This window comes from Athene cunicularia (assembly GCF_003259725.1).
Source record: "Athene cunicularia isolate RWA chromosome 3 unlocalized genomic scaffold, athCun1 chr3_part1, whole genome shotgun sequence".
Classification (NCBI taxonomy): domain Eukaryota; kingdom Metazoa; phylum Chordata; class Aves; order Strigiformes; family Strigidae; genus Athene; species Athene cunicularia.
The window spans coordinates 111007822-111020678 of record NW_020799097.1 but is presented as its reverse complement, the minus strand read 5'-3'; the positions used below and the strand labels follow the sequence as shown (position 1 = coordinate 111020678).

Below are 12857 nucleotides of genomic sequence, written 5' to 3'. Positions count from 1 at the left end.
TGCAGTTAGTACTGAGCTGACAATCTTTGTGACGAGTTGGAAAAAATTGGTTTACGGCAGCCATGGCCCCTTGTAGAATCCTATTGTACCAGACTGAAGCACAGACCAGCCCTTCTTCCTATGAGCCCTGCCTGCACATCAGCCTGTCCCACCATGTGTACAAACCACACTGGCTCCCCCTGTGCAGCTCCAGGCACAGTGGACCCTCATGACATCTGCTTGGAGGATTAATATCCAGCTCCACCATCCTGTGCTGCCGGCTGTGTTTCTCTACAGCAGCTGCTTCCCCCAGTGAGTGCAGGCATTCTTTATTCTCATTAGATGTGGCAATGAAGAGGTCAAAACAAGATTTTTCTGAGAGGTCTTGATTTGTGCTGGATTGCTGAAAGCATGTCTTTGCTCCTTTCCCTCTAATATCTGAATTCCACTGCTTCTTGCTTTCCCTGTACAAGCATCTGCAAGAAGCATTTGCTATATTTGGGAGAGAGAAGTTTAAAACAGCACAGAGCAAAAAAGTCTCTTGCCAGTTCTCCAACTTCCTATCAAACTGAAATCCCAAAGCCAATTTTGTTTGAAAGCCTCTGAGCACGCCAGCTGGGCAGAAAGCATGTCAGATCCATGGAAACATTATGTTTCATTATTCTCCCAACATTTTGCAGAAGAAATAAGTTTCACTGAGCTACCTGGGGTGTGCAGGAGATGGACAAAGTGTCAGATTGAATAGGAAAAACATTTCCACTGTTATCTGTTATCCCGCTAACACAGAAAGTGGTGAAAAGACCTACTATTCGAGGAGGAAAAATAGGTAATTAAAAATCTGTAGTCATCTTAACAAGCCCCATGACTTTTAACAAGGAAAGGTCAGTGTAATTAGCCAATCTGACCAGCCAAGTCATGCTCAGAGGTCCAAAGCTAATTTCATTTTATAGGCTACTGCTTTTCTTGAGGGGAGCCTGTTCCTGAAGAGTCCCCAGACATCCCTTCTGGGACAAGCCCTCTGACCCTTAAGTTCACCAAAACGAACCTCTGCACAACCAGAGCTTGGTACATCCAGCTTTACCAGGACAAGCTGCCACATGGTATGAGAAGAGTATCTTTTCAAATGGCTCTGGTGCCCCCTCTCCTCTGGAGAAGATGTGCTCAGAACTATCATGGCTGCATTTGCAAAAAGCCCAGCCAAACTTTTCTCCATCCTCTTCTCCATCAGCACGGTTTGCTTCATCCAGCTTTGTTGGCCACCAACAAGCTAACACCAGGCTCACTAACCACAGAAGTCTCCCGATGCTCCTGTGTGGGAGAAAAGGACTGTGCTTTTGGTCTTTGCTACCCAGAAGTAGGAACTTCCCTGGGCAGCTGCTCAGGATGGGTCCTGGCACGGCTCATCTTGCACCTTGCTCAGCCCACGACTACAACATTGATAGAGCAAACAGCAGGCGAAGAAAGCCAGCAGCATCCCGGTTGTATCAGCAATAGTGTGACCAGCAGAAGTAGGAAGGTGATATCCCCCTGTACTCTGCACTGGTGAGGCCACACCTGGAGTATTGTGTCCAGCTTTGGGCACCTCAATACAAGAGAGATGTCGAGGTGCTGGAGCGAGTGCAGAGGAGGGCAACAAAGCTGGTGAAGGGCCTGGAGAACAAATCCTGTGAGGAGCGATTGGAGGATCTGGGACTGTTTAGTTTGAGGAAGAGAAGGCTGAGGGGAGACCTCATCACTCCCTACAGCTACCTGAAAGGACATTGTAGAGAGGTTGGTGCTGGTCTCTTCTCACAGGTGATAGAACAAGAGGGAATGGCTTTAAACTGCAACAGGGGAGGTTCAGACTGGACATTAGGAAATAATTTTTTACAGAAAGAGTGGTCAGACAGTGTAATAGTCTGCCCGGGAAGGTGGTGGAGTCACCATCCCTGGATGTGTTTAAGGCTTGTTTGGATGAGATGTTGGGGGATATGGTGTAGAGGGGAAATTTGTAGAGTCAGGCTGATGGTTGGACTCGATGATCCCAAGGGTCTTTTCCAACCTGAATGATTCTGCGATTCTGTGATTCTGTCTGTGAGTCCTGCAGGAGCCGTCTGTGCTGGGTCCCCTGACAAAGTGCTGCTTTCCCTAGGGAAGGCACCGGTGGAGCCCCCCCAGCCATGACCTGCCCCACTGGTGCTGGCGGTGACTCAGCCCTGGGGGTGTCCCCATGGCGTTTGGGGCTGGCTGGCTCTGCTCTGGGGCTCAGCGGCACTTTTGCAGCTCTTGGGTGCCATTTCCCAGTGCCCCCCCAGGCTCCCTCCCCCTCCCACAGAGGCACAGAGCGGTTGTGGTAAAAGGGCTTTTAATGGGAACAAACAAACAAACAAACAAAAAAAGGAAAGAAAATGCTCCTCCAAGCTCTTGGCTTCTCAGAGCAGGCCGTGGCCCAGCTCCTATCCACCCTCCCCACACCACCCCCCCGCTCTCCATCTCTTCCCTCTGGTGGGTCTAATCCCTCTCTCCGAGCCCGGTGCCAGCTGCTTGCTGGGTGGGCATGGGCAGGTGCTCTTGCGCTTCTGGCCCTGCTTTTCTAGGCTGGCCCCAGTGTTGGTTGTCCCCCCTGTCAGGCTGGAAGATGGCAGGCCGGAGCAGTGGCCGGTCCCTCTGCACGTCCCAGCACAGGTCCTGGGGCCCCATCCCAATGGTGTTAAAGTGCTGCAGGCTCAGGCTGGCGTCCTCCTCACTGGCCTCTGGGACACTGTAGCTGGGCGTGAGCAGCTCCTGGGGCAGCGCGAGTGAGTGGGTGTCACGGCGGGGGACAGCTCTGGCAGTGCCACCAGGATGCCCGGGCATGGGGCCACTGCTGGGACCGTGGTGGCTGGCCAGGGAGCAGCACAGCAGCATCTCCCGGAGCAGCGCCGTGTCCCCTGGCCATCGGTGGCGAGGAGCAGCCCAGGGGCTGAGAAGGACGTCGCTGCTCAGAGGGCTGTTGGTGCCCAGGGGTGTCCTCACAGGGGTGGCTGTGCCGGAGAGGCTGAGCTGTGCCAAGTGCCTCTCCATGCACTGGTAGCCAGGGAAGGTTGCTGGCAGCCCTGGAGGGGCTGGGGTGTCCGCTCTGCCCCTAGAGTGGTGTGGTTGGCTCTGGGGGGTGCCAGGGGCTGCCCAGGCCAGGGGGGTTCTGCAGTCACGCCATAGGGCAGCCCCTGGTAGAGAAGTGGTGCCTGGGCTGAGCGTGGCAGTGGCTGGTGGAGGCAGGATGGTGTCCATCCGCCAGCCGCGGGAGACTGGTGGGGGAAAGCCAGCGCTGCTGGGAGCCATCTGCAGCCCTGTGTGGGGGAGTGGAGCCATGCTGGGCTATGGGCACCCTCGAGGGGCACCCGCTGAGCCGGCCCCCATTGCCAATGTGCCCTGGGTCTGCACTAGGCCTGTGGGAGCTTGTGGCCGGGGCACTCCCCTGCTGTGGGCCAGGGTGTCAGAGGAGGGAGGCTACTCACTGCTTGGAGGGGCGATGGGCAAGCTGGCTGTATCTGCTGGGGGGGGTGCCATCCTTCCCAGGGTGTGTCTCCCCCCCCGCCAGGGGAAGTGAGGCTCCTGCCTGGGCAGTGGGCACAGGTTGGCCAAGCCTGAGCGAGAGGAAGGAGTGATAACCGGTGGTCACCCCTGTTCCTTTTCCCCAGAGCATCCCCAGCCTGCAGGAGTCGGGGTCAGTCCCTACCTCAGGAAGAGAAGGTTTTGGGGAGCCTTTGGGGAGGCTGAAGCAGAAGATGCTGGTGTCTCTGCAGTGGGAGCTGCAGCGGTGGCAGCACCGGGGAGCATTCTGTCTGTTGGCTGCTAAGGTCTCTCGGGGGTTGCCAGCTGTGGCCTTCTGCTTGGGGGTCTCCCCGCCCCACCCAGAAGAAATGTGGAGGCTCCCTGTATGGTGTTCTCCAGGGCTCGGTGTTGGGACCATTTCTGTTTAACATCTTTATTGATGATGTCATGTAGGAATTTGCAGCCTGGCAACACTCATCACTGCAGCAATTCAATCAAGAGACAACAGAGGGTTGAAGATGTTCAGAGAGAAGTGGTCCCTGCTTTCCTCATTACAAGTGAGGGCAGTATGTCGCTGCACAGGAGGTCTTTGAGGGTGACAGTAGTAATCTCACCACCCACCCTGCAGTCAAGGGTGGGCAACATTACTGGGAATGAAGAGGATTCACGCATGCTAATGTCACAGGGTTTGGGCTGCTCTTAGCCACTTCTGGCACTTGGAGATGGTAACTTTTCTCCAGGGATGTCAAGGCTTCCCTCCTGTCATGGTTTGAGCCCAGAGGGCAACTGAGCACCACACAGCCGCTTGTGCACCCCTTCCCTCTCAGGAATGGGAAGGAGAAAAAAAAGCAAAAGGCTCAGGAATCGAGATAAGGACAGAGAGGGATGTTTCAGCCATTACTGTCATGGGCAAAAGACAGCCTTGTTAGGGGAAGAAAACAAACATCAATTTAATTGAAACATTAACAACAACACTACTCAACAGAGGAGGACAGTGAGAAGTATTACCACATTTTAAAAACATCTTCCCACCAACCCCCCCTTCTTCCTAGGCTCAGCTTTGCTCCAGATTTCTCTACCTACTGCCCCCTCAGCAGTGCAGGGGGAAGGGAATGGGGCGTGCAGTCAGTCCCACCATTCTTTCCTCCCTAGTGGGAGGACTCCTCTCACTCTTCCCCTGCTACGGCATGGGGTCCCTCTCAGGGCAGGCAGTCCTCCATGAACTTTCTCCAACGTGAGTCCTTCCCACAGGCTGCAGTCCTTCCCAAGCTGCTCCGGCGTGGGTCCCCTCTGTGTGTTGCAATCCTTCCAGTGCTGAACTACAAAAGTGGGGGCTTCTTCCCACAGAGTCCCGGACTCCTTTGCGTGCAGCTGCCTGCTCCAGCATGGGGTCCTCCACAGGCTACAGCTGGGCATCTGCTCCACCAGTGACCTCCATGGGCTGCAGGGGCACAGCCTGCCCTCTCACCAAGGGCTGCAGGGGGGTCTCTGAACCAGTGCACCTCCCTCCCTCCCTTCTTCCTCTCTTCCACTGACCTCAGTGTTCATACAGATGTTCTCCTCACAACTTCTCATAACTCCCACCACTTCTCCCAGGTTCCCCTTAAATACATTATCACTGAGGCGCCAGCCACCATTGCTAATAGCTCAGCCTTGGCCAGAGGTGGGTCTGGGTCTGACTTGGAACCAGGGGAACTTCAAGAAGCTTCTCACAGGGGACTGCTGCTGTAGCCCCCTCCCCTGCTATCAAAAATCCCACCACACACACAAACCCAACACACCTCCTTGGCCCTGTAAGGAGAGAAGAAAACCACTGCTCACCTGTACAGATCGGGGAACTTAACCTAGGACAAGGGAGAGGGGTATACTTAGTGTAAACATCACTACTTCACTCTTTTCTTGCTAACTTTTGTATTCAAGATATAAAATCAATTCCCTGGCCAGACCTGAGTCCCAGTTTCTTCTTCTGTAGCTGGGCACAATGTCCTTTGTGGTACCTGTACGCCACAGGAGGACAGTGAGGATCCTGCTGGGTTTGGCTCATCTATGGGATCATCTTGAAGCAGAGTACATGCACACACACACTTCAGAAGAGTCACTTAGGGAGACAGTTTCACTTTTTTGCACTCATATTGGTTCCTATCTGCTCACATAATTTTTTTTAAATTGATGTAACATTTACACACCTAGATTTTATTTTAAGCTTCTTTTGCTTTTTTCCCTTGTCATTCTCTAGGTTAAGGGGAAAGGATGAAGTGATGTTGCCACACAGTGTCCCCTACAGACTGTTGCTGTGATCAGCCAGGACGGCTGCTTGCAAGGTGAGCAGCAAGAGCCACCTCCAGCACCACCCACCTGCAGACACGGGCCAGGAGGTAAGCACAGGGAGGAGATGCCTTCACTTGCTGATGATGGCCTCACCCCAGATACAGCCAGATCACCCCCGGGTGCTTAAAATAAAAGGGGTGGAGATGGCATGACACAAAGTATGACGTTTCTCCGCTGGTGGGTAAGAGGGGACAATGCCTCCCAGCAAGGCATGCTACGATGAGGGCATCATGAGTCACTGGTGTTTTTTCTCCAGCTGGAAGCAGAGAAAAGTTTCCCCATCGCCAGTCCTATGCATGCACATACCCACACCCACCTCTGGCAAGGTCAGAAATAGCACCCAGCACACACCCATGTGCTGGCTTATCATGGAAATAAGATGTAGCTTCTTTTCTTCCCTGTTGCAAAACCCTGCAGCAGGAGCCTACCAGCTCACAGAGGTGGAGCAACGCCATGAGTAACGACACAGAAGAGAGGCTTTAGCTAGTGTCACCTCGAGCCTCAGGTCCTGTCCCAGAGTCCACTTCCACACTGAGCCATGCCCTGTGTCAGAGGGGGACAGCAGGGATTTGCACTGTGGAGCCTGCAGGTTGGCTGCTCTTCTCACTCAAGCCAGGTGGGCACCAAGAGTCCTCCTCACGCCTCCTTGCCAAGCCTGGAACTATGCTGCCTGGAGAGAAGAACCAGGCACCTCCTCTCCCACCTTCTCACCAGCATGCCACCAGCAAAGATGGGCAACAAGAGTCATGGAGGGGCCCATCATTGTCAGCAGTGACCTAACTTAGGACTCTCTTCCTTCCCTGCAGGAATGATCTCCAGATCTCCATTGCATCCCGTGAGGAAAGGGATCTGAAGTCTTACTTCTCCGCTGTAATCATCAAGAAATAAAGCACTAAGATTCAAACTGAGATGTAGGTTTGATCAGTAAATTTGATCTCCTGAAGGATCCACACTACAGTAATTCTAAGGCATTGCATGTTAATGATAAATACAAACAACCGAGCATCTTCAAACACTCACTAAGAGGTCTCTGTGCCTTAGGCTAAGCAATATTGTACATCCTGAGCACACGCACATTGATGACAGCACTGGGTGGCCCAGCCCTAGGGCTGCAGGGTAACCTGGATCCTCACATGATCATTTCCTTTCATAATTGCAGGAAATTGCAATTTAGGCTGTGCGCAGAGGGAAGTGGTCCATACCTGGCAGGAGTGCTGTTACAGCTTCAAGAATCTCAGAAAGACCCTGCAGGGTCAGGTCATAGGGACCAGCACGAGGAGTGAATGAGCCAGGAGCTGGGGGGTCTCCAGCACTGGCCATGCCCTCCCCAAATGGGCACAGTCCCATGGGATTGCAGCGTGGCCAGCAGAGCCAAAGGGTCCATCAACAGCCCCAGACACAGCAAGGGGCTGAACCGGGACCAGGGTCCCTCCAGGAAGCCCAATCTGGAGCAGAAAAAGGGGCTGGGAGACAAAGCTACAACGTGGGTCCAAGACCCATGCAGCAGCCACAGGGCAGGAGATAAGGACATACCTAATGCAGCTCAGACAGGGACAGAGGACCCAGGTTTAGGCTTAAATGAGGTCTTGAACCATGGGCAGAGGAGATGTGTGGGTGAGGGCCCCAAGTAAGGTAAAAAAACCAGAGGCAACCTGTACCACATTTCTCAACACTGTCTCGGCTCTTCAGTTCTCATGATAAAGCTGCTTTTTATCACAGACTCACACATCTAAGATGGTCTTTTTAAAAAAGCCAGATAAGCTGAAAGCTGCCACCCTGGTCAGGTGGGATCAATACTTCTGCTTGTTCACGCTAGTGAGAGTATAGCCCCATTGTCTTCATCTGAGCATGCCACAGTTGTGGCACACTGGTAATGCCCACAAGCTCCATAAACATGATGACTTTCACAGCTCTGTGTCTCAGCTGTGCCTTACAGAGCTGCGAGTTACAGGCCCATGTGAGTACAGGTCTGCAGGTGCAGGCACTGTTAAGGAGAGCTACATTTCTCAGCCAGCTGCCCTAAATCTCTCCTTGAGTCCCAGAGCCAGAAAAAAGCTTTGGGTTCATAATCTGTAGCAGCAGCAAAGCTCTGACCCCCCTAAGTTTAAGGAAGCATGAACCCAGAATCGATCCAGCAGATTCAAGCAAAGCATAACAAGAGATAACATGAAATAAGGACTTCCCTGGTCACTCATTCACGTCTGTCGCTGACATTTGAAAAAGTCAGGTGGTGAATGCAGCTAAAAATGAGGGCTCAGTGTTCAGCTGACTGAGCTACCACCTGCCAGCCAAGCAGAAAGACCTGCCAAGCAAGATGCTCTTGGCAGGAGAACTTCCACTAATACTCTCAGCCTGTTGCAAATGCGAAGTAACCCAGTCCACAGTGGAAGGTGACTAAATTAGGTCAGGCTTTTTTGGCACTTGCTCTGAGTGAAGAGCACACAGGGACAATCACCAAGGCTGACACTCAGCAGCTTGTGAGGATGGGGTAATCTGTGCCATTCATTCATGCCCTTGGTCCCTGGCATTTCAACACAAAAATGCAATACCTCTGAATTCAGGAGCTCAAACTCGCTGCTCTTTCCTGCATGCTGTACAGAGCTGCTGGCTTATAAATACAGCTAAAGTGGTGGAAATGCCTGGTTACATCCCGCTGCACACTCCTTTCTCTCCTAGTATCCTTATTAAGAAGACCAGTGCGATTATCCATCCAGGCCTCAACTCAGGATGATAAAAGGCAAACACAGGCAAACCCACCTTTTGGTGGCATAGAGCCCCTTCATCACTGACTACTGCTTGTATAGATAAACTGGAAAACAGGGAATAAACATGCACAAATGAAGGGAGTAGTTAGAAAAATGACAAGTGAGGGCACCTGAGCAGCTTGGCACCAGGCTTTCCTCCGTCAGCAGGGTCACCCAGCGACGTGGCAGACGGAAACCTGCAGTCACTGACCCAGCTGGCAAGGGGCCATCTTCATGCATGGCACTCAGAGGGAATGGGGCAGTGATGGTGGGGAAACAGGGGGAATAATTCCTATCAGATCTGAGCACATCCTGGATGGAGATCCTTGGTGTCGTGCAACCAGCTCATCCCCCTAACAATGTCAATCAAGATCTGGCCTTGTGCTCACCACAAGCTCATCAAACCCCAGCAGTGATGGGAAGTGGCATCGCCCTTGGGAGGAAGAGCAGTCCACAGAAGATGCACTCCTAGGGAGCTGTATTTCTTACCACAAGCCTGTTTTCTGGTTACTTGCTTGCTTTGCTCTCCTTCAGATCTGAACCCCCCCCATACCCAAAGATGTGGTTGTGTTAGCTCTCATCAAAATACCATTTTTTTAGGCAAAGAATAAACAGTATCATTACTCTTCTCACCCCAAAATTCTTTTTCCAGGCATCTGACCATTTCTGCAGCTCTTCTCTGCACCCCTCCCACTCTCCTTTCAAAAGAGGACCACCAGACATGGACACAGGACTCCTGGGATTGAGGATTAACATAAGGTGTGACATAGCACTGGACTCACTTTATCCCTAGGGGAGATTTAAACCAACCAAAAGGAATATGTTTACTTCAAAACACAGAAAGGCAAAGACACGAGATAAAGTAAGAAATGCACTATTAGGATTATGCAAAACAAGGACAATACCCATTGTCCACCTCAGCACCTTCACCCACTCCCAAGACTCCTTCTCTTGACCTAGTACGTTCCCCTATTACCTGAAGATGAAATTTCTTTCAAGGGGATCCTGCTCCTTCTTGCCAGTCTTTCCCCAGGAGTAAAAACCAGAAGACCCCTCTTATGCACTATCCCAACCTCCAGACTCACTTGGCTTCTGCTCAGGGAAGCTTCCTCATCTCTTTCACTTGGGTTCTGGGACATGGAAGAGCTACATTTTTTTGCCTAGACCTGGAGCTGTCTGTGTTTCCCTGTGACGCTCACACCAGCCCATCTGCTACAGAACTACACACATTTCTTTCTTTCTTATCAGTTATTCACTTAACACCAATTACTAACTTTCCCCTTGCTTTTGCACTAGGTTGTCCTCAGCTTATGGGTGTCAGGGTCATCTGTCCTGTCCCATGCAGGCACAGTATCCCCAATTTCTCTGCAGTACAAATTCATTCCAGTTTAATAGGAAACACTTCAGCCAGTTGTCTTAAGATTTCTTGAGTGCTGCTCCTCTCTGCCTGCTGATTTAAAGGTATTCACCCAAATCAGACATCATTCAAATTCCTCCCAGTTAATACAGAGTGCAGCTTAGTCTCCCTGACAGGCTTGCCACCAATCCACTTCCACGCATTTCTGCAGGCATCTCTGCTTGTAAACAGAAGCTGTCACAGGTCAGGCACACGTGATGAAGCAGCTGTCCCTCCTGCTCCACCAGTCACAGTTTAGGTTATAAGTGAAGTGAGACATGCTACTGCTTGGACTGAAAGGAAAGCCCTGAGGCCTTCCGCTCACAAAAAGCTAGGGATACCACAAAAAAACATATGTATGGAAAGCAAGGGTTAGTAACACACCTCAAGGGCAGTGCATGAATATGCTGCAGTGGTTAATTCTTACACAGCACAGTTGTATAAACACAACCAGCCTTGGAACAGAACAGCATAGCATCCAGGACACAGAGCGATCACAGCCTTGGTACAAGCTTTGGCTAATCTTCCCAGGATTAAGTGTTGCATATAGCAGTGCTTTCAAAAGCAGAGTATTTCTTCAGTGAAATGCAAAACAAAACAAGAGGCTAGATTAAGGGACAAGGAGGCATGTCTTATATCCCCTGTGATTAGGGCCCCATATTCCTTCTCACCCCATTCACTGGGCATGATAGACAAGGTCACACATAAAAGCAAATCCTCCAAGACAGGAAAAGCTCACAGAAAAACACACATCACAGCAAATATTAATTAGGTTTTTATGTTTACAATAGTCACTTAACAGGGATACCAAGTTTAGGGGTTTTTTTAATCAGAATTCTGATGTTGGAGTTCCTTTATTGGGAAAGCTGTAGGAAGACCAAAACCGCTGCTCTAAAATGTAATTGCAAAGAAGAAAAACAAAGTTGCAATCATACTGTGCTTTAAAGGAGAGTTACAAAGTTTAACTTGCATAGCACAAGCATATACATAAGTACTCAAGTTAACAGGCACTGATAAAGCCCATCTCAATTTGTGTTATTGCTTTAAGTCTGAGCAACTGGTTGCTGGTCTCCGCTGGAACCAAGGTAGGCTTACTGGCAATCAGCGGTCAGTAGTTTAATCTGGTTTAGCCAAGGAACAGTGTACACTACAAACTTGCAAACGGTGTGCTAAGGAGAGAAAGAAAAAAGCAGTTGTCAGATTAAGAGCACAAAAGCATCATTGACCTCTGTTCTACATTGATTTACTACCCCACATGATCCAGAATGTATGATGTCCATGGCTCCCTAGATCTGCACTCGGACTAGTATTCTGGAACACCACTCTTGTTAGTATCTGCTCAGGATCAATCATCCCTCTCAAATAAGTGCTAACAGAGAAGCTGAGCAGTCAGCACTTCTGATCAGTTTACCTCCTTTACCCATTCACAGGCAGGAAAGCTTTCAACATGGGTAATACACCAACATAAGCTCTCAGGCACAGGTAAGCACTCCTGCACAGCTCATCTGTATGTGTATGTGCTAAGCCATTGCAACTGTCATAATGGTACACACAAGCTTCTAGTTAAGTGCTTAACAGATCACTTGTGTGTGGTTCCACTTCTCATCCATTCAGGCAGAAAGGGCATGTACACAGAGAAGCTAAGCCTGTCACTGTGATTAACAGAAGTAATGAAATACTACTGAAGAAACAGACTCAGGCCAGATCAAGGCAAAAATATTTGGTGCTCTCATCTGAAAAGCTAACATACTCCTTAAAGAGCATTGCTATTAGACAGACTCCCATGTAACAGCTTGATGGGCACAGAGAACGGGGGTAATCTGTCTCCTGTAATCAGTGCTTAGCCCAAAGCACTATTCACAGTAATGCAAGTCTCCCAGGAAAGTGTGTCAAGCCAAGCATGTTTACATGACCATCGGACAAGAGGCACTGAAAATGGTATGGGGGCTCAGGATACTGGTCTGAGAGCCAGGAGACCTGCAAGTTTGGCAGAATTTTCTCCATATATCCATGTGATCCATACCACAAGCATTTTTTAAGAGCACTGAGGCACATACAGTCTTCCATGCACTACAGCCTCAGATCCCCACTTACAAAACAGGCTAGAAGGCCCTGCCTTCTCTGTCACCATCATCTGGCAAGACAAGTTCTGCAAGGGCAGCATCTTGTTAAGCACAAAGGCGTGAGGTCTCTGATCATGACTGGGGCAGACAGGGGACACTGCTCATGCCTCTCTGTACTAAGCCAGTCAGAGGGAAGGGGCTGGAAACCCAGGGGCCAGCACACAGTGCCCTGGAGCCTACCTTAGCCATCTGCGGTGCATCATGGAAAGCACAGCTCTGGAGATCAGCTGCTGGCTTCGGGCAAGTTGTCCGTCCAATCTCAACTTCCATTATATACTTGACTCCAGCCACAATCTGCAACAAGGCAAGGGGGCAGAAGCAGCTTTATTTGCAGCACTTACAGAAGGGCTCTCCAACAAGAGAAGCCTAGCAAAAAGGCACAGTTTTCTGGTTACATGATGGAAAGCAGACTCGAGAAGGACAGAGGGGATTGTGTATGGCAACCTCCACAGAAGAGGCACTTGGCACACTTTCAAAAACAGGAAACAAAATCCAAGTAAACAAGACTCAGTGCAGCTTCCCTGTCAGTAAACAGAGATGTGTTAATACATCAGCAACATTAGGAAATTACTACCTTCTTTAATAACACGCAGCACCCAAGGGCATTCAGATCGACAAGACCCAAGCTATAAACAAAGTTTTTATTCACTTTCTGTGGAAAAAAAACCAGCTTGAACAACCCCTCAAGCTTGAGGCCTGCTCTTTCTCCCAAGAAATCCCACAGGCCTGCTTTTCCGCTGCTTCCCGGCGGGCGCCAGGGACAGCCCTAAACAT

General features: G+C 50.5%; 1 long non-coding RNA gene across 1 annotated transcript; it reads right to left on the bottom strand.

Moving 5' to 3' along the window:
- Positions 1 to 270: 270 nt before the first annotated feature.
- LOC113478322 lies at positions 271 to 11046 on the bottom strand. Its single transcript, XR_003398036.1, has 3 exons — positions 9791 to 11046; positions 9331 to 9336; positions 271 to 282 (listed from the first exon to the last, which is right to left on the bottom strand). It is a non-coding gene; the product is annotated as an uncharacterized LOC113478322 (long non-coding RNA).
- Positions 11047 to 12857: the final 1811 nt, after the last annotated feature.